Source organism: Pseudorca crassidens, unplaced genomic scaffold, assembly GCF_039906515.1.
Source record: "Pseudorca crassidens isolate mPseCra1 unplaced genomic scaffold, mPseCra1.hap1 Scaffold_64, whole genome shotgun sequence".
NCBI classification, from domain to species: domain Eukaryota; kingdom Metazoa; phylum Chordata; class Mammalia; order Artiodactyla; family Delphinidae; genus Pseudorca; species Pseudorca crassidens.
The window spans coordinates 676194-696964 of NW_027136316.1; the positions used below are offsets into that span (position 1 = coordinate 676194).

At 43.3% G+C, this 20771-nt stretch overlaps 2 long non-coding RNA genes across 2 annotated transcripts in view; one reads left to right on the forward strand and one right to left on the reverse strand.

The window, feature by feature from the left end:
* The window catches only part of LOC137218232 (uncharacterized), a 1013945-nt gene that overhangs the window by 577077 nt on the left and 416097 nt on the right, over positions 1-20771 (reverse strand). The gene's annotated exons all lie outside the window — the stretch shown is intronic.
* Positions 14258-15755, forward strand: LOC137218227 (uncharacterized). Its single transcript, XR_010940538.1, has 2 exons — positions 14258-14505; positions 15274-15755. It is a non-coding gene; the product is annotated as an uncharacterized lncRNA (long non-coding RNA).

Consider the following 20771-nt stretch of genomic DNA (forward strand, 5'->3'; position numbering starts at 1 on the left):
GCAAAAGTCCAGGACCAGCTGGCTTCACAGGGGAATTCTCTCAAATTCTATTCTATTCTATTCTACCAAATACTATTTAGAGGAGAGCTAACAACGATCTTTCTCAAACTCTTCCAAAAATTTGCAGAGGGAAAAACACTCCCAAATTCACTGTATGAAGCCACCATCACCCTGATACCAAACAAAACCAGAAAAAGATATCACAAAGAAAGAAAACTACAGGGCAATAACACTGATGAACATAGATGCAAAAATCCTCAACAAAATACTAGCATACAGAATCCAACAGCACGTTGAAAGGATCAGACACCATGATCAATTGAGATTGGTCCCAGGGATTCTTCAATATACGCAAATAAAACAATCTGATACACCACATTAAGAAATTAAGGAATAAAAACCATACAATCATCTCAATCGATGCAGAAAAAGCTTTTGAAAAAATTCAACACTGATTTATGATAAAAACTCTCCAGGAAATGAGCATAGACGGAAGCTACCTCACCATAATAAAGGCCATATGTGGCAAACCCACCACAAACCTCATACTCAATGGTGAAATACTGAAAGCATTTCCACCAGGATCAGGAAAAAGACAAGGATGTCCACTCTCACCACTCTTATTCAACATAGTTTTGGGAGTCCTAACTACGGCAATGAGAGAAGAAAAAGAAATAAAATGAATTCAAATTGGAAAAGAAGAAGTAAAAATTTCACTATTTGCCTATAACATGATACTACACATAGAAAATCCTAAAGATGTCACCAGAAAAGTATTAGAACTAATCATTGTATTTGGTATGGTTGCAGGATACAAAATTAATGCACAGAAATCTCTGGCAATCCTATACATCAACAACAAAAAATCAGAAAGAAAAATTAAGGAAACACTCCCATTTACCATTGCAACAAAAAGAATAAAATACCTAGGAATAAACCTGCCTAAGAAGGTGATAGACTTGTACTCAGAAAACTATAAAACACTGATGAAAAAATCAAAGGTGGAATAAACAGGTGGAGAAATATACCATATTCTTGGATTGGAAGAATCAATACTGTGAAAATGACTATACTACCCAAAGCAATGTACAGATTCAATGCAATCCCTATCAAAGTACCAATGGCATTCTTCACAGAATTAGAACAAAAAAAATTGCAATTTGTATAGAAAGAAAAAAGACCCCGAATAGCCAAAGCAATCTTGAGAAAGAAAAACAGAGCTGGAGGAATCATGCTCCCTGACCTCAAACTATAACACAAAGCTACAATAATCAAGACAGTATGGTATTTGCACAAAAACAGAAATATAGATCCATGGTACAGGATGGTACAGATACCCACAAACATATGGGCACCTAATTTATGACAAAGGAGGCAAGAACATCCAATGAGGAAAAGACAGCCTCTTCAATAATTGGTGCTGGGGAAACTAGATAGGCAAATGTAAAAGAATGAAATTAGAATACTCCCTAACAACATACACAAAAATAAACTCCAAATGGTTTAAAGACTTAAAAATGTAAGACCAGACACTATAAAACACTTAGAGGAAAATATAGGAAAAACACTCTTTGACATAAACCACAGCAACATCTTTTTTGACCCACCTACTAGAGTAACATAAATAAAAACAAAAATAAACAAATCAGATTTAATTAAACTTAAAACTTTTGCACAGCAAACGAAACCATAAACAAGACAAAAAGACAATCCGCAGAATGGGAGAAAATATTTGCAAATGAAGCAACAGACAAAGGGTTAGCCTCCAAAATATACAAACAGCTCATGGAGCTCAATATCAAAAAAGCAAACAATGCAATTAAAAAATGGGCAGAAGACCTAAATAGACATTTCACCAAGGAAGACATACAGATGGCCAAGAGGCAAATGAAAAGATGTTCAACATCACGAATTATTAGAGAAATGTAAATCAAAACTACAATGAGGTATCACCTCATGACAATCAGAATGGCCATTATCAAAAAAGCTAGAAACAATAAATACTGGAAAGGGTGTGGTGAAAAGGGAACCCTCCCACACTGTTGGTGGGAATGTAAATTGATACAACACTATGGAAAACAGTATGGAGGTTCCTTGACAAAATAAAAAGAGAACTACCATATGACCCAGCAATCCCACTACTGGACATATACCCTGAGAAAACCATAATTCAAAAAGAGACATGCACCACAATGTTCATTGCAGCGATATTTACAATAGCCAGGACATGGAAGCAATCTAAATGTCCATCGACAGATGAACGGATAAGGAAGATGTGGCACATATATACAATGGAATATTACTCAGCCATAAAAAGAAACAAAATTGAGTTATTTGTAGTGAGGTGGATGGACATAGTCTGTCATACAGACTGAAGTAAGTCAGAGAGAGGGAAAAAAATACAGTATGCTAACGCATATATATGGAATCTAAAAAAACAAAAAAGGTACTGATGAACATAGTTGCAGGGCATGAATAAATAGGTAGATATAGAGAATGGACTTGATGACACAGGGTGGGGGGCAAAGTGAACGTAGCATCGACGTATTTACACTACCGAATGTAAAACAGTTGGCTGGTGGGATGCAGCAGCATAGCACACGGAGATGGCTAGATGTTTTGTGATGACCTAGAGGGGTGGGATAGGGAGGAGGGGAGGGAGCCTCGAGAGGGAGGGGAAATGGGGATATGTGTATGCATATGGCTGACTCGCTTTGTTGTGCAACAGAAACTAACACAGTATTGCGAAGTAAGTATACTCTAATAAAGATGTATTTTTTAAAAAAAAGATATGACTTTAAGAGTGATCACAGATTTAATTTTCCAGGTATACTGAAAAAAACCTGAGTAGTGAAATTGCACTAAGGATGACAATAGCAACGAACTTCATTTTTATTTTATCTGCACATTGCACAACAACTCTTAACCCTGTACATCACTGCTTTTTAGAAGACAAATTTCTTTCATTATAGGATCCCTTTTTTAAAAATAAATAAATTTATTTATTTTATTTATATTTTTTAGAAAATAATAATTTATTGATAGAAAACTATCAGGAGTTAATGAGTTCTAATTTACACTTGGGAGTAAAGCAAACTCTAAAAATGGTCACATTGATGAAATAATGAATACATAATTTAATATGCTACTGAAAACTTAAGAAAAATAACCAAAGTCTAGGACTACATAATTTTCGGTTATTAAATACAAAAGCATTTTCATGCAACTTCCAGAGATTGTTGCATGTCATATAACATTTCTTTCTTAAAAGTGCATTCTTGCATAATAATTACACAAACAAAATACATTTTGTTTTTTAATTATGTATTTATCAATACATTTCATTTCAAATTTATCAATAATGTATATAGCTTATAGCACATTTCAGGAAATGTCTATATGACAATACTGTGTTATTTGGGGTGTTTTGGATTCTCTAAAATTAAGCTAAGAGAAAATTAGGAGCCCAAAATAATGATTTAAATAGAGATCCTCTTGTACAGTATTCTTGAAAATGGTGCCCCATGGATGTTCAAATAAAATGGCAGATAAATGAATTTTAAGGCACATGTGCAGCAGATTTTCTATTCTAATAAAAGCCATTATTGATTTTCAAAACTTTATTTTCGAATCCAAACAATTAATTTTAAAAAATACTTATTTCATGATCCAGTAAATAGGAAACCTGGCTCTTAGGAAAAGAAATCTAGCTTTACTCTTTCTAAATCTTGCAGTGCAACTTTACAGAAGTCCAGAATTTTAGACAGTATTTTTAATAACCCAGGCTTTCTGAAAATATACAGCCTAATCAAGGATCCAGAACTGACAATGTTTTAAATGTCAACTTTACTTTGTAAAGTGCCAACTTTTCTTTGTAAATTAGTAGCAAAATTTTGGAATTATACAATGGGTAAACCCTTATTTACATTTAGTTTTTAATATCAGTAGTTTTATTTTGCAGGGTAATTTAATTTACTGTATTAGGAAGAAGAAGTCTATGAAAGTAAGGCCATAGTGTTATTTATCTTTCAATCCTCATACCAGTTCAAATTCTGAAATATTGGAGGTTCTCAGAAAATAGTTGTTAATAAATGAAAATTTGATTAAGGAATGAATAAGGTGATTTAGATGATCTTTCTCCTGAATGACACATTTATGTGGTTGATTCCAGAGTCATATTTTCCCGTAGGATCACATGGATGCTATAGTCTCTCCTTTGTGTGTGTATGCCTTAATTTTTATTTTTAGCACCAGTGGAAGTCCTACAACTTGCTATTTCCATTGAACAGTCCATCATCAACATTTTTCCAAGTCAACATCTTTACACCTATAGATTTACTTCATGTAAAAATATCAAAAACTAAATACAAATTAATAATATTACATTGTGTAGACATACTAGAATTTCCTTACCTGATCCCTCTTAATGGCTATGTTCACTGAATGTTCTGTTTTTATATTAAATAATTCTGATATCAGTAATCTTATTACACATGTATTTGCACAAATGTTGCTCACACACCGGTTTCTTATCATTGGACTTTGCTTGTGGAATATGTAAAGATGAATTTGTGGTCAAGTTTATCATTCATTTCTTGGATGATTTTTGGACTTTTAAAAAACATGCAAAAAAAAATGCTTTACAAGCACTCCATTTTGAAACCACAGAATAAAAATCATTCATACATGTTTTCTACGTGTACTTTCATGGTTTCAGTTTTAGAGTCCACGCAGCCCAAGTCCCCGCAAAATCCCTAAGTGCTCCCAGGAGCAGGGACCCGCCCGAGCGCTGTGGGCCACTAGTACGCCCGCCCGGCCGGGAATCGCGTGGGGAGCGCTTCTCCGCGGCAGCCTCCAGGCGACCTCTTCCCAGTACCCCGCCCTCTTCTTCTGTGGCCGGGGTCGCTTCCCGCGGTACTGATACAGGGGCTAGCGCCGAGACGGACGCCCCGGGACGAACTCGGGCGTTTGGGCGGCCCGCGCTGTACCCTCGCCGGCCGGCAATCGGGATCCATGCCTCAGACTTTCCCGCCGCTTGTCGGACGCCAAGTGGAGGCCGCTTTGAGACCCTCCCTTCCATCCGGAGCTTCAGTGCCCATTGCGAGGACTGGGACTCAGCCGCCGTGCCCGAGGCAGAGTTCCGGGAGACCGGCGACGCTGGCGGCGACTGTTTCGGTGGCGCCGGGAAGTGGGCGGTTCATGCTGTCGCCGGAGATTGGCCGAGCAGGTCTATAGCTTCTGAGGCTGGCGCTGAGCTCTGGGAAGGTTTGGTTATACTGGATGGGTCGACCAGCACGCCGTGGTTCCCCTCGGGTAACGGGGACCACGGGGCTGTTTTGTGTGACCAGGAGAGTGTGTCCGTGCCTGGCGTCCTCCTCCGTGTGTCCCGTTGGTCGTACATTCTCATATTTTCCAACTCTCCTGGAGGTTGGGAGCAACACGGATGTATGCAGACATCACCAACCCTAACCCTAACCCTAACCCTCACCCTCCCTTTTTGACCTTCAATGAGCCTTTCTGCATGTGTGTATTTGGGAAGGTCTCCTTGACTTCGAGAATGAGGAATATGTGCTCTTTTATCTCTTATCTGGGCAGGGCCCAGCCTCCTCTCTCACTCCTGATATTTTGGAGTATCTCTCCACAGGGCAGAAACTCCAGCTGTTCACCCTGGGACCCAGCTATCTCCTGCCTCATAGGGATGGTGCAGGGGTTTAGACCACAGACTTCAATCCTGAAATCTGTTACATTGGAAGTGGCAGTTCCAGGACTCTGGAGAGCTACTCTGCTGGACCTCCAATGGCAGACCCTGGCCACTTTCATACAGTGCTTCACCACCCAGGCCCTCTCCTGGGCCATCATGCCCAGGTCCCTGAGGCAGGTGGTGATGACGCACTTGGCCACACTGTTGAAATGGGTGACAGTGGCATGGATGGTTGGTGCCATGTGCTCATTTCCAAACGTGTTTTCTGGGACCAGATGGAGCCCAGGCACTGAGCGGGAGCCACCTTCTTGAACACGGCCTGGGGAGCAGGGGGAACGTCACATGGGTCTGCCACACCCCATCTTTGCATACCAGGCAGGGTCGTCACTGACAGTGGGAGCTCAGAAGTGGAGGCTATAGCCCAGCCTGCCCATCTCCACTAACTGCCAGCTCCACAAGGCAGCTCAATTCTGGCCAACCCAAGGGAGCATCTTCCACCCACCCCGGTCACCCTTCTGCTCTAATTCCTTGTTCAAATGCACATTCCTCTGTGCAGCTGCAACCAGGGGCTTTGTTTCTGTCCCTTGAGGTTAAGTGCACTTCAGATGTGTAATAGGTGCTGAGGCTGCTGAGTCTCTGGGCAGATTGGGGGGTGACCCGGGTATCTGGTTGCACACAGTGAGCTCTCCTCCCCCAAACAATGGACCAGCCTCTGCCTGATGTTCTGCCTGTTCTACCTCCTTTAATCTGCACAGCCACTGTGTGGGAAGGCCTCTCATTGTCCATCTCTACTGATCTCAGGTGGAAAGTGAATTTGCCCAGGTTACGTGGTTGATAAGTGATGGAGCTGGGGATCTGCACCCTGATCATAGGAGTCCAGGCCATGGAAAGGCAGGTGTGGGGCCTCAGGCCCACCATGAGCGCCCACCTACTCCGCACGCCCATCAGAGCCAATGGTCCTGGTGCAGCTGTCTCTAACACTGCGTTGACCCTTCTTCTGACCCTTCAGCAAGCAAGAACCTTGGAGCTGGCACTAGAGCAGGATAAAGAGAAACGTTCACCCACGTAACTGACTCCCTGTGCCTTCCCCCAAACAGAAACATCTACGTCTTTAAAAGGAATACCCAGTCCCTAAACCCTAATGCAGAGAATCTTCCCTGCCTGCAGTCCCTCTTACCCTCTGGCTTTGCCTCAGTGGACTCTAAAATCTCCTTCTGGACCAGGAAAATGGGGCATGGTGTTTCATGTCTGAGGCAGGCAAACTGACCTGCATGTAGGCCAACTTTAGCCTAAAAAAGGGGCAGAGCAGGGGTTGCCAGGTAAGCTGCAGGTACTAACACAACCAGGTGCCTAAGATGAGAGACAGAGCGTGGGGGGAGTCACGTGGGGAACAGAGCCGGATGCCTGGCCTCACTCAATGCTGTGCACCCGAAGCACCCTCCTTTGGCTCTTGGACCCAGATGATGGCCTCAGCCCACTTCCAACCCCACTGTGGTTATCCTTGTACTGGAAGGCCTGAGCCCGACAGAGATTGTGTGAGTCTGGTCTTCTTACTGACACTCCTCTCCAAGGTCATGAGCACAGCATACTCCATCCTCCATGCACATGAGCATAGAACTGAGCTTGAGACAGCTTTGTGAACATGTTGCTCACCTCACCTCCTCTTCTGGTCCCCAGTTATGGGTGCCAGAGGAGGTAGATGTAGGGAGGGCAGGTGGAGTGAGACGGGGCTATGGAGGGGATGAGTGTCTCAGGGACTAACTCAACCCCTCTGATTCCAGGGAGGCTGGGACCCTATCCACAGATTTCTGACTCATTTGCTTCTTCAGGGGAAGCCCCAAGACATAAGCATTCCTATGGGAACTGAAAGGTGTGTGAGCTCCAGGGTTCTGCCTGTCCTTGCCCAGCACAGCCTCCAGAACCCCACTCTGTGATGAGGCCTAGCACAGTGGTATTCGGGTCGACAGAGGAGCCTGTGAGCCCAAGACCACTCAGAGTTTTAGTTGGTCCTGTGGTTCATATTTGTGTTGTAATATGGGAGGAGCACCCATATGCAGAGGCAGCCATGAGGGCATCACTTCTCGTGCACTCTGGACATGACTACTTAAGATGTCTAGAGAGATGATCTGAAACTCAGTTTATAATTTAGCCCCAGGGATTGTGTCTGTTTTATTCTTTAAATTTAGTGTCTAGGAAAATGCCTGCATGTACTGGGTACTTAATCTATATTGCTGAATGAGTGAATGCCAACCAGAACCATCCCAGGTATCTGGGTGGACCTTGAGCTCCTCTGCCTGCTCCCAGAAATTCCTAATCTGTCCACACCAAGGACTAGGTCCAGAACCAGATGGATGCAAACACAAAACTTTGCAAATAGGAAATCAGGGTGATTTTTATGTGCTTTTCCAAACTCACAAAGACCACAGGCCGGTGCTGGATGAGGCAGAGTGTTTCTTCACTGAGGAGAGAGAAATATATATGTGAAGACACACAGCATGGCCAGCAGCCTTCTCTTCAGAGCCAGCCACCAGGCAAGCATCTACAGTGACTTGCTACAGTAACACTACGAGGTTCATACTTTTATCCCCCTACTTGTGAGAAGAGCAAAGTGAAGCTCAGAGAGGTGTGGTGACATTCCAAAGACACACAGAAAAAGGTGGGGCACTCCCCACCGTGCTATGGCTGGGGCAGCCCTCGCCTATGAAACTGATCATGTAGGACCTGCTGGGCAGTAGTGAAGGCCTGATTGGAGCACAGGAACAGCGTGGTGTAGGTGATGTTTCTACCTGGGAAAGCTGGTACCAGGGACTCTCCGTGATTCTTCCTTGTGCCTGTTTTGAGGGGCAGCATTATTCAGGCATCATCTGGGGACAGGGTTGTCTCTTTTCACACCGTGTAGACAAGGAAGGACATATACACAATGGCAACACCATAAATCACCAGTAGGATCAGGATGTGGAGTACAGACCAGAAACTAGTAGCATAGCAGGAACTGGTGCAAGAGGAGGACCTGAGTGCCCACCCCGAAAAAGGTTCTATGTTTAAAAGTACAATTTAAGTGGAAGGGGGTAATAGACCGTTGACCCCTTCAAGGCATTCTCTTCTCTGTGGAACGCCAGCACCTCCCGGTTTTAAGTGCATTATCCTAGTTAGTCATCAGTAAACACCACTGTAGACATGAGAAAATAGACGGTTAGGAATTACAAACAAGTACTCAAGATCATGCAGGTCAAACAGGGAACTGCCCAAAGCACGGGCTTCATGACATTCTCTCTAAGCTGCCTGAGGCTTGGTCTGCTCTTCATGTGGAGCAGAAGGCCCTGGAAAACCACATTCCTCAGAGGACCCCAGGCACTTGCCAGATTCATGTTTGGGTTCTAGGCCAACCCTGATCACCTGTAAGTCTTGGGTTTTGAGACTCCTCTGCACCTGTTCTCACTGAAGACCAGAATTTGATGTTGTTGGTGGCCTGCCCCTTGCCTAGAAACGTGGAAGAGTTGAACCCATTGACCAGCTCCTCAAAGATCTCTGGGTGGAACTCTGCAAAGACACTGTCTGGTAGCTGGGCCAGGAGTGATCAGGAGCCTATCTGAACATTGCCACAGGGAGAGTCCCCATGAGAATTTCTATTCCTCAGTTCAGGAACAGAGAGGCGTCTGTCAAATCCCCCAGCCAGGGGGGAAAGCAGATGAAAGCTCTAGGGATCAGGTTTAACATGTGCGCATATGACCTTGGTCTCCAGGGCTCACCTCTCATCCTGCCAGCAACGAACTGGGATTTGGGCATGAGAGAACCCCCCCCAGGCTGCCGACACTTGACAACACGCCCCTGCCCTGGAAGGCCGTACCCCTCCTTCCCTGGCCCCGCCACCCCCTTCACACACAAACAATGCTGGGCTGCCCTGTTTTACCTTTCAGTGCCTCCTGCCAAATGGCCAGAGGTATCAGTGATGAGGGATGAGCAATGTCCACAGCGCCCGAAAAGTCCCTCAGCCCAGAGGCGCTGAAAAGTGGGGAACAACAGGAGAATAGATTGTTCTCTTGAGAGTCTCCAGTCGAGTGAGCTCTTGGGGGGCTCTTCATATAATGTGGGTGTCTCGTTACCAGTGTTTAAGTTCTGTTGGGGCCTCTCACCAAGGAAATGAGGTCACTTATACAAGATTTTATTACCTGGGGTCCTCCCTTCCATCAAATCTACCCAAATCTGCTTCTAGGCTGTTAACTGCCCCCACACACACAATGTCATCCTCTTTTTTGTACACGATGAGGTGACACAGCCCTGGTCACAGCTGTCTGGAAATGTAACTAGGGTCCTAAATTTCAGGAGATAGAACTGAAATCAGTCCCTTTTCTCACCAGTTCTGTGTCCTGGAAATCACCCTGCTCCTCTCAGCTGTTCCTCAGTCTTCCAACCTGCACAGTGGAGATCGGGCTAGAATGTCCTTTCTAGGAGCATCACCATGTGCATTGAGATAATATCTATATAACAGCTGTAGCTAGTGTCACGTGTGTCTAAGGCACAAAGGAGAGACTGGAAAATTACAAGAAGGGGTGGGACACAGCATAAAATAACTCAAAAGACATCTGAGTCTCAGGAAGGTGATATTGGAACTGTCACTTCCCCTTTTGGCCTCATTTTTAGGTCAGCAGCGTGAGGGGGTTGAAATTAATGGAAATTCACACATTGTCACCCTTTGGAGTAAAACTGTTCAGTTGTTTCCTGTTATAATTTGAATGAGACTCAAGTGACTCAAATTGGCCTGTGTGGTGGGCAGCCTCCATATGGCACCCAGTGACACCACCTTTCCTATACATACCCCTGTGTAACTACTAAGTGGTTAGCAAATACCCCAATCAGTAGATTTTAGCCGAAGTGATGGAATGTCATGTGTACGCTTTAATTTCAAAAATTGCTTACCTTGCTTTTATTCCCTCTCTAATTTTCCACTTCTCTCTCTTATCCCTGAATTGAGGAATCAAGCACAGATGTTTTGAGTTGTCATATAAAGAGCCCCACAAAGGAGAGAATCGAGGCATTGCCCAAGTCAACACACAGAAAGAAACTCAAACTCCAAATCCAACCTGCATCCTGAACACTGTGAGTAAATTTGGGACCAAATCCTCTGTCACTTGAGTCTCAGTTGAGGCTGCAGCCGCAGCTTGTGAGACACCTTGATGCAGAGGAGTCCATTAAGCTCTGCCCGTATTTCTTACCCACAAAAATTGCGAGCTGTTAAATGTATGTAATTTTAAGATGCAAGGTTTGGGGTAAATGTTGTTAGAAAGAAACAGATACCTAACAGTCTAGCAGACCCCAGGATATGGCCCTGACTTCCTGACTCCCCCTAACACCCGCAGCTTTTTCTCCAGTTCTACTCATCACTTTCTAGCATCTCTGGTCCACTCACCTCTGCCCACAGGTGTCTGCAGCAGTGGTGACTTCTCCCTGACATGCTGCTCCCAGATGTGTGAGGGTTGGTTCGCTGTTGTCATTCTGGTCCCCATAACTGTCACTCCAGTGAGGCCTCTGAGACCCTCTTGCCCAGGCACTCCCCAAACCTCCCTCAGAGCACAGTCTTCATTTCCAGTCTCACACTTGCTCTTTTCTTTCATATGTCTTGCTCCTGTACTTTTGGCCATCTCTGCTCCAGGCTGTGACCTCCTGGAAACTAGGGAACTCTTGGTCATTTTGTGCCCCACACAAGGACACCTGGCAGAGAAGGAGTGCAAGGTACATAGTTGCTGAAGGAATATGTGTGACTATCTTGGCGCCCTCCTCATTTTTAACCAGCTGGACTGTGGAGGTGAATGCTACTGACAAGAGTTTAAAGTTGTATGTGTAACAGGGGGGACCACAAAGCCCTCTATGTGGCCCTCAGTGGGCATCAGTGATGCAAAAGCCTGTCCAGAACTACAACTGTTGTCCTGGGCCTGCACACCCCTCAAAAACTGGTACCTTTATTTGGGTGTCCTCAACACAGAAGCTCTTCAGAGTCACAGGGGCATAGAGTAGAACATACAGGCTCCAGGGCAGTGCAGTGAAAGTGGCCCCAGAAGCTTCCTTTTCCTCACCGTTTTGTCCATCAGTGTGGTGTCTCTTTGCTCGTGAGGGACGACCTCAGCCAAAACAATATCTCCACATTCAAATGAGGACCACGAGGCCCCAACTAAGACTGGTCTTCTTCCTAGAACCCTGGCTCCGGGTCTGAGGCTCTGCCCCCTTGTGCTCACAAGGCCTCGTTTCCCCAGCTAATCCCTCCTCTGCGGGGCCTCCGTGAAGTGGAAAGCATTTTGCCAAACTCTCAGAACACAGTGGTCAGTGGTGGAGAGCCAAGTTTCTCAGCAGTCTTTCCAGCATGCAGAACACTTGCAATCCGCCACGGCAAGCACACAATTTGTAGAGAAAGAAAGCCCTTCTCCCCTGCAGCACTGTCTACACTGGGGAATGGGGTGTGTGCTCAGCCGGGTTCTAGAAGATCAGAATGGTGGACTGTAAGACCCCAGGCCCTGTCCGCTGGAGAACACTAGGGAGATGGCCCACGCGCAGGCAGGACTATGGGAACTTGGAGAATCCCCTTCATTCTTTCGACCTCTGGACACACTGCCCGAGGGGTGGACACCCCTGATCCATGGCAGAGTTCTCTCCAACATTTTCTTGCTCTCCTCAACACTTACATATTGTTTTCTCTTCCTTAACCACCCTCGCATCATCCCCAGCTGTTAACCCTATTTCTATTTGTACATACATGTGTCTGCATGGAGATGCAGAGAGAGTAATGGCCCAAACTGAGCCGAGTTGGCAGGAATTCACCAGGATCTTAAGGGCTCTTATTTCAAAACCAAACATGATGGGAGGGACTGAGTACTGGCTTAGGGAGCTGGATTCCTCACTTTTATTCTGGCCTCTGCTCACTTATGGTGTCCTAGACAAGTCCCTGCTTCTTTCTGGGCTTCAGTTTTCAAATTATATAAAGAGGGCTTCGATGCAGAGTTGCATAGGCACGTGCACAGCCAGAAAGGTTCTCAGGCTCCAGCAACAGTAGATGGGTTGTTGGCGTGAGTGAGCTCAGGCAGGCACAGGTACACAGGCCTCCTAACATGGGCAGATGTAGGCGGACGTGTAGCAGGAGTGACCAGGATACCTGTCTATGTCCTAGCACAAGCAAGAGACAGGGCACCTCTACCCCACCTCCCTGCACCAGCATGAACACTGGAAGAAGGGCTCTCCTCAAAGGTGAGCTCTGTCTGATGCCCCCACTTGCTGTGTCTAAAAGGTCCACATTCTCTGGAGCCCTAAGGACGAAGATCATTCACAGTGGAGTGATTCCCAGCAAGTAAATTGGGGATGGAAGTGATATTTTCTTTGTAGAGGCTCAGGCCCTGGAAACACGCTCCCCAATTTGCCATACATTTTCCCTTTACAACTGAGTGGAATAAACCCAAGGAACATACCCGTAGTTGAGAGCACATGTTGTTGTTTGACAATCCACAAATCGAAGGTTGCTGGGTCCCTGAATCTCTTATTGGAAGAAAATCAACAAGCAGAATCATTTGCTATTTCAAAGCCTTTGTTGAGCTGTTATATGATGTGAGTGTAAGTTTATGAAAGGTTCAAACAACTGATATTTTCATGTATATCTGTTAGCAGCTAACTTTAAAGTCTGTAACAAAAGTATGTTCTGACGAAATTTTTTCAAAAAAAATTACATTCCAAAGTCTGAAAACAGAAAATCCCACGTGAAGTTCTGAAAGGATAAGTTTTAGAATGTAATTCATGAGTTTGCTTATTTAAGAAACTGATTATGAATTTTGTAAATAATTTTGGATATAAGAAATGTGTATCTTAAATACATTATCATTTTGTTGTCTGATATTTTATATTTAACGTATTTTACATTACCTTCTTGTGCATAAAAATATAATTGTATAAAGCTGGTCATAAGCAGAATGTTTTTTCTTGTTTCCTTATTTTTTGAGAGGATTTGCTAAATGAGGGAAAACACAGTTTGATTCCCTCCCTGACAAGCTCCAAGGTATGTCAGCTGTATTCCACTGCTTCAGATAGCTAACGGTTTCTTGGAATTAACTGTGGACTCCTATTCTCAAATGAGGAAAAGTCCATAGATTTTCTACTCTCATCTTCTGTTTCAGTTATTTGTGTTTGTGATCAACTCTGTATATTACTATAGAGAATTTTATTCCAAGCAGAGCAGCTGTCCTCTGTGTCTAACAGGTTGAAGATCCAGTGGAGAATCTGATGGTGGAAATTGGTGGCTCTTTTCTAGGGACCTGAAATGGATACTGTCATTGTGGCATAGAATAGAGGTTATTATCATTTTGGGGGGATGACCTAAAAACCAGATGACATGGCTCCAAAGAGTGGGGCACATCCCAGGCAAGAGAGCGGGCATGGCTGGAACAGAGCATCACCAGTGCCATCAGCAGAGAGGCTGGGGCACTGAGATTTTGAGTAACTTAGCATCCTGGCTGGGAGGGGGCACATGTTCTCCAGTGAGTTCGAGCATCCTACACTTCCCCCAAGGGCCTGCAGGGGGGGCACGAAGCCACTATGTCACAGGCGATGGGGCGCATGCGCAACTGCACCCGGACTTGATGGGCGGTCTTCCCTGAGGACGGAGTGGAGGCGCCAGGGCGGTTGCGGACCTGCGCGTGGGGCTGGCTGGTCTGCGGGAGGAAGACGTTCCCCACCCGCGCCCCGGCCGGTGCAATGGGGCTGTGCCCGCTCCTCGAGGTTCCGCGTCTTCCTTTCCGGCCGCCCCGCGCGGTGTATCCCCACCTTCTCAGGTAACGTTCGATGTCGCTTGTTGTCCCTCGGATCCGGTCTCCGAGGGGCCGGCGGCGTGGAGGCTGTTCCCGGCGGGGCGTCTGTTCCGGACGCGGGGCGGTTGGCGGGAGGAGCCACGCCCGAGGCGGAGCGCGGGAATCGCGTGTCCTCGCGGGCGGCGCGGCTGAGCCCCGGACCCTTGGGCCGCGGGGAAGGAGCTCGGGCGCGGGCGACCAGGAGAGTTCACCCTCGCGGACAGACTCTGCTGGGTTTCCTCAGACGCCCCCGGATGGTTGTAAAAATGTCCCCTTTTTTTAGTGGCCAAGAGAACTGTTTCCGCCCCTTGTCCTCAACCGCACGGAATTATCCACTTATTCCTTTGTTCAAAGACCTTAACTAACAGACTATACACGGATCATGTGCAGGTAACGTGGATCTAGTTGAAAACGTATTGAAAGAGTAGAAAAACAGGGCTTCCCTGGTGGCGCAGTGGTTGAGAGTCCGCCTGCCGATGCAGGGGCCACGGGTTCGTGCCCCGGTCCGGGAAGATCTCACATGCCGCGGAGCGGCTGGGCCCGTGAGCCATGGCCCTGAGCCTGAGCGTCCGGAGCCTGAGCGTCCGGAGCCTGTGCTCCGCAACGGGAGAGGCCACAACAGTGAGGGGCCCGCGTACCGCAAAAAAAATAAAAGAGTAAAAAAAAAAGTGTAGTAAAACACACTATGTTAAGTTTTATAGTTTAAACATGTCAGAATCAGAATTTATTGTATTTTACTTTTCCGTCTTAAAGGAATAAAATTATTTGGAGCGTATTGTCAGCTATGGATCGGCACTTGCCGTCTACCTCGACAAGGATTAAATCAGGTGCTGGTGCAGCTGCTGCAGCCGCTGACCTTCAACACCCCCTGAAAGGAGTTCAGGGTGGAGAGCGGAAATGACGTGCTCTGTGCTCGGGGGAAGCTGGCAGGACAGCTCTTCAGAGAGTTAGATACTTTCAGGAGCTGATTTTATGAGCCCAGTTCTTGTATCTCCTCGTGTCTAGAGAAGCACTGAAATCCTTCATGGTGACGTCACTAGCCGGAGCCTGCATGAGAGGAGCAGAAACCTTCTGCAAAAATTATATGTGCTCGATTGCGTGTACTCCCCCTTCACCAAAATTACATATACACTGACCTTCCCCATGCCTCTTTGGAACAGTTTCTTGGAGCCATCTGAGATTCTGTTTCCCAGGATATAGTCTTTATTTTTCCCCCAATAAAACTTAACTCATAACTTTCATGTTGTGCTATTTTCTCTACGTCATCAATATTTATTATTTATTTTTTTTACAAATCATTCTTTTTAAAATTTATTTAATTTATTTGATTTTTGACTGCATTGGGTCTTCGTTGTTGCATGGGCTTTCTCTAGTTGTGGCGAGCGGGGGCTACTCTTTATTGTGGCGCGCGGCTTCTCATTGCGGTGGCTTCTCTTGTTGCAGAGCACGGACTCTAGGTGCGTGGGCTTCAGTAGTTGTGGCTCGCAGGCTCTAGAGCGCAGGCTCAGTAGTTGTGGCTCACGGGCATAGTTGTTCCGCTGTATGTGGGATCTACCTGGACTCGGGCTCAAACCCGTGTCCTCTGCATTGGGTGGTGGACTCTTAACCACTGCACCATCAGGGAAGCCCCACAATGAGCAATATTTAAGATGTAGTTCTTAGCTTTTTTCTCATTTTCAAGTCAAAATATTGCTGTGTTTGAAATTTTCTCATAATACAGTGACAGTCTTAAATATTTATACACATAAACTCATTGAAAACTCTTCTGCAATATTCCAATATGACTCGTATTATTAAAAATCATAATATTCATGTCAATACAAAATTTTTATAGGAATGTAATTTAAAAAATTGTGAATCACTTTTAGAAGTTCCAGGCACAGTGACGATTTTTAAAATACCAACCTTTGCATACTTCATAAGACCATTTAAGATGAAATATATTAAAACTTAAAACTTCAACAGAATACTTAAAAGGTAAGACAGGGGTTGCTTTTTGTAAATTAAATACATTCATAGCAAATAAATTTTCTCCTAATAGAGAATATGAAGGTTTTTAGCTTAATGTTCTATAGCTCCATTCAAAAGGTGAAATTAGGATACCTATAATTTCCTTATTATTTATTTTAAGCCTCTTTCCCATAAGAATTGATATTTCTATCTGTAGACTCTTCATAGCTTATTCATTTACTTTTTATTTTGGTTTATTTTCTACAACAGAAAGAGTATTCCTATGTCTTGTTAAAGTTTTTATTCTCCTAACCTAGTTGAAGGTTACTTTCTGACATTGGTTGTAAACAAGGGGAGAGGCCTTATAATAAGCATGCGATTTTTCCTATAGTCAAGATGTTTTTCTTGGACGACTTTCTTTACAATTTCCACTTTGCTCACAATATTATCCCATTGTGACAACTGCATAAAAATTTGTAATCTATTTATACCCAGATGCTTCTTATTTCACCACAGTGCATTTGCTAATATGATTTTACTTTAAATATTAATATAACTTAGTTGATTTTATTCATATATGCTAACATGTTTTATATAGGTACACACATATATGAATATTTGCTACATGCCATTCATTTGCATAGAATGATAGCTGATTGTATCTGATCTTTCTGACTGACAATTGGATAGACTTATGTGTGTTTAAAGTACTACTTAGAACAGACATTAAAATATCACATCGTCTCATTATACAGTATTTTAAAGATCATATTTTAAATTGTGGGAGCAGAAATTTTGTCCATTAAGGTTAAGAAATGATCAGGTCACAATTTTGGCATCGTCATACTCAGTGGAGGAACATGGCTTCTATGTCTTCGTAAATCTGCCACAGTTACACCTGTATAATATCTGAGCATGAGCATTTTTATGTCAACATTATCTTTTCCCAATATACTCGTAATTACCTGAGGTATATCATATCTAGGTTTTACTTTTACGTCAGTACCATCAATAAAGCTTTCTTTTGCAGTGATGGCATTTTTTCTTTTTTAACATGAAGGTACTTATTATCTGACATATTTGTACATGATGAGCTACTGCTCTTGTACAAAGCAAAGTACTTTCATTTCATAGTTTCATCTGTATTCCAGATCTAACCTGATTTCTTAGGAGCATTAGATACTTTTTTAAACTGTATTAAACACATAAGAACAGATCACTTTTTATCTTTACCTACCTCATGAGCTAAATGGATATAGACATTATAATAACATGTAAGTCTGACAAAATTGGGAAGCATTCAAGGGTTTGAACTTCAAGTAATTTTATGTAATCTTCTAAGAGGTAATTTATTTCTGGCACATTATATGGCAACATCTACAATCACTTGCAAGTCTGTGTGCCATTTGGGCTTTCTGATATTGTCACTTTCAGCTATCCCCTAGGAACTGAGTTTGAATTTTTGTTTTCTTTTTGCATTACGCGGGCCTCCCACTGCTGTGGCCTCTCCCGTTGCAGAGCACAGGCTCCGGACACGCATGCTCAGCGGCCATATCTCACGGGTCCAGCCGCTCCGTGGCATGTGGTATCCTCCCTGACTGGGGCACGAACACGTGTCCCCTGCCTCGACAGGCAGACTCCCAACCACTGCACCACAAGGGAAGCCCTGAATATTTTAAAAAACACTTCTGATTAGAAAATATCAGGATGAAACATTGAATTTTTGTGGTCACAACTCTGTTCTCATTATTCTAATGTAATATTTGAATTGGCACATAATTTGATTTTGTTCCATTAGTATGAAATGTAAGCATGGAAACAAAATTTTTAAAAAGCATTCTTTGAATAAATGAACCAGTCACAATGAATTATTAGTTATTTTATTTTTATTTTATAAATGGGCTGTTTGAATATGTTCAGCCATGAAGTGACATGTAGACTCACTTCTGAGTCCTGACAGACATCTCTGGTGAGTGACTTCTTAGAAAGTGACTCAGGATACAGCCATACCAGCAAAATGACTGCAGCCAAAAGAAAAAAAAACAAAAACTCCCAAGTAACATAATATATAATAAATGATTATACACATGTGCATTCTTAATTTAACATAAAATATGTAAAATTGGTGTTATTGGAAATTTTCTACTATCATGGGTAATTTACTTCTCTCTGTGATAAATTCTATTTAACAAAATGAAACAGTACAACTAGGTGACAGGGGAAATTAATAGTAATTACTGGTAGGACAATTTAAAAATAATATGTGTTGAAAAAAATAAAAATTTGTTTAATACATTTTCATTTTAAAATTGTTTCAAATTTATATAAAATTTACAAGAATAGTGCAGGATTTCACAAGTAGCCCAGACTCAGTTTCCTCTCTTATTACACTTTCATGTCATTAGGGTACATTTTTACAGTTAATGAACTAGTGTTGATACCTGATTATTAACTACAACCCACACTTTCTTCAAATTTTCTTAGACTTACCTTTTTCTCGTCTAGGATTGCATTCAGGATATCTCACCCTCATTCCATTTAGCTGCCATTTCTCTTTAGGACACTGTTAGTTGTTATAGTTTCTGAGATATTTCTTGCTTTTGATGACCTTGACAGTCTCGAATTGGGATTTACCAGCTGTTTCCCTCGTGATTAGCCTGGGGTTTTGTGTTTCACTTCATATCAAGGGCACATGCTCTGCAGATGACTTACTACTGTTGATGTTGCCCTTGATCACCTGGCTGAGGTGGAGTTTGTCAAGTTCCTCACTGTAACTTCAAACTTTTCTCCCTTCCATTCAGTGTGTACCGTCACTCCGTGCAGGACACATTTAGGGAGTTGGGAAGTTATGCTCCACCTTTCTGATAGTTAAACATCTGTATCTATTATTTGGGATTTTGCCTGAGCGATTCCTACACTCCCATATTTATGTATCTGTTTTTTCCAGAAAAAATAGCCAGTAAGTTTATGAAATGATGCTCCATCTCAGAAGGATCAGAGAGATGCTGGGTCCAAACATCTGTGCCTTGAATACTGTCCAACACATAGTCTTGCTCAGTAAATACCTGTGAATAAGACTTAAAAGATATGAGGGAGGGCATACATAGTGTGCATAGGTGGCAAAAGCAGATTCCAGGCAGAGGGGAGAGCAAGGTAAAATGCTGTAAAGAAGGAACATGGCTGGCGTGTTTGAGGAAAGTTGGGAATGCTGGGTTGTTGAAGTTAAGTGAGCAAGGGATAGAGCCCTTGGTGTTGTCAACAGATTGTCAGCCATTTAAAGGACATTGGCTTTTACTCTGTGTGAAATAAAGGACCAGTGAATGGTTGTAAGCAGAGGAGGGCTATCATCTGACTTCCTCTGGCTGCTGTCCTACCAACTGACTGAAGGGGCAAAAGCAGAATTGGGGCGCCAATTAGGAGACTGCTGTAGTAACCAAGGTGGGAGCTCAGGCACGTTGTTAGCCCTGGTGATGGGGACCAGTGGTCAGATTTTCGTTGTGGTTTTGCAGGTAGAACTGGGGCCAGTTACATGGATATGACACAAGGTTCTTCACTCAGAAACGCCCATGCTTGGTTTCATGCTCTTGTATCCATCTTGAAATTCTTTTTTTTTTTTCTCCTCCAGACTTCTTGAGACACAATTGATATACAGCACTGTGTAAGTTTAAGATGTACAGTGTGGTGATTTGATACAGATATATAGTGTGAAATGATTACCGCAATAAGGATTCTTCCATAAACTCACATCATTAACTTTTTTGTGTGGTAAAATTTTTGAGATCTACTACCTTAGCAACTTTCAAATATATAATACAGTGTTGTTAGCTATGGCCACCATAATGTATGTTAAAGTTCCCAGAACTTACTAATCTTAAAACTGAAAGTTTATACTCTTTGATGCAACGTATGATTTGCAGATATTCTCTCCTAATCTCTATGTAGACTATATATATATATAAAGCTTTTTAGTTTGATATAACCCCATCTGTTGGTTTTTACTTTTCTGGCTTATGCTTTTGGGATCATATCCCCAAATTATTGCCCAAACCAGTGTTAAGTAGATTCTTCTTTGTGTTTTCTTTTGGAGTTTTATAGTATCTGGTCTTTTGTTTCAGTCTTCAAATTAGTATTTGTGAGTGGTATAAGATAGGTGTCCAGTTTCATTTTTCTGTATGTGGTTTTCCAGTTTTCCCAACAGAATTTGGTGAAGACACTATCCTTTCCCCATTCAAAATTGCATTAAAACGAATAAATATTTAGAAATAAACTTAACGAAGGAAATGAAAAATTTGTCCTTTGAA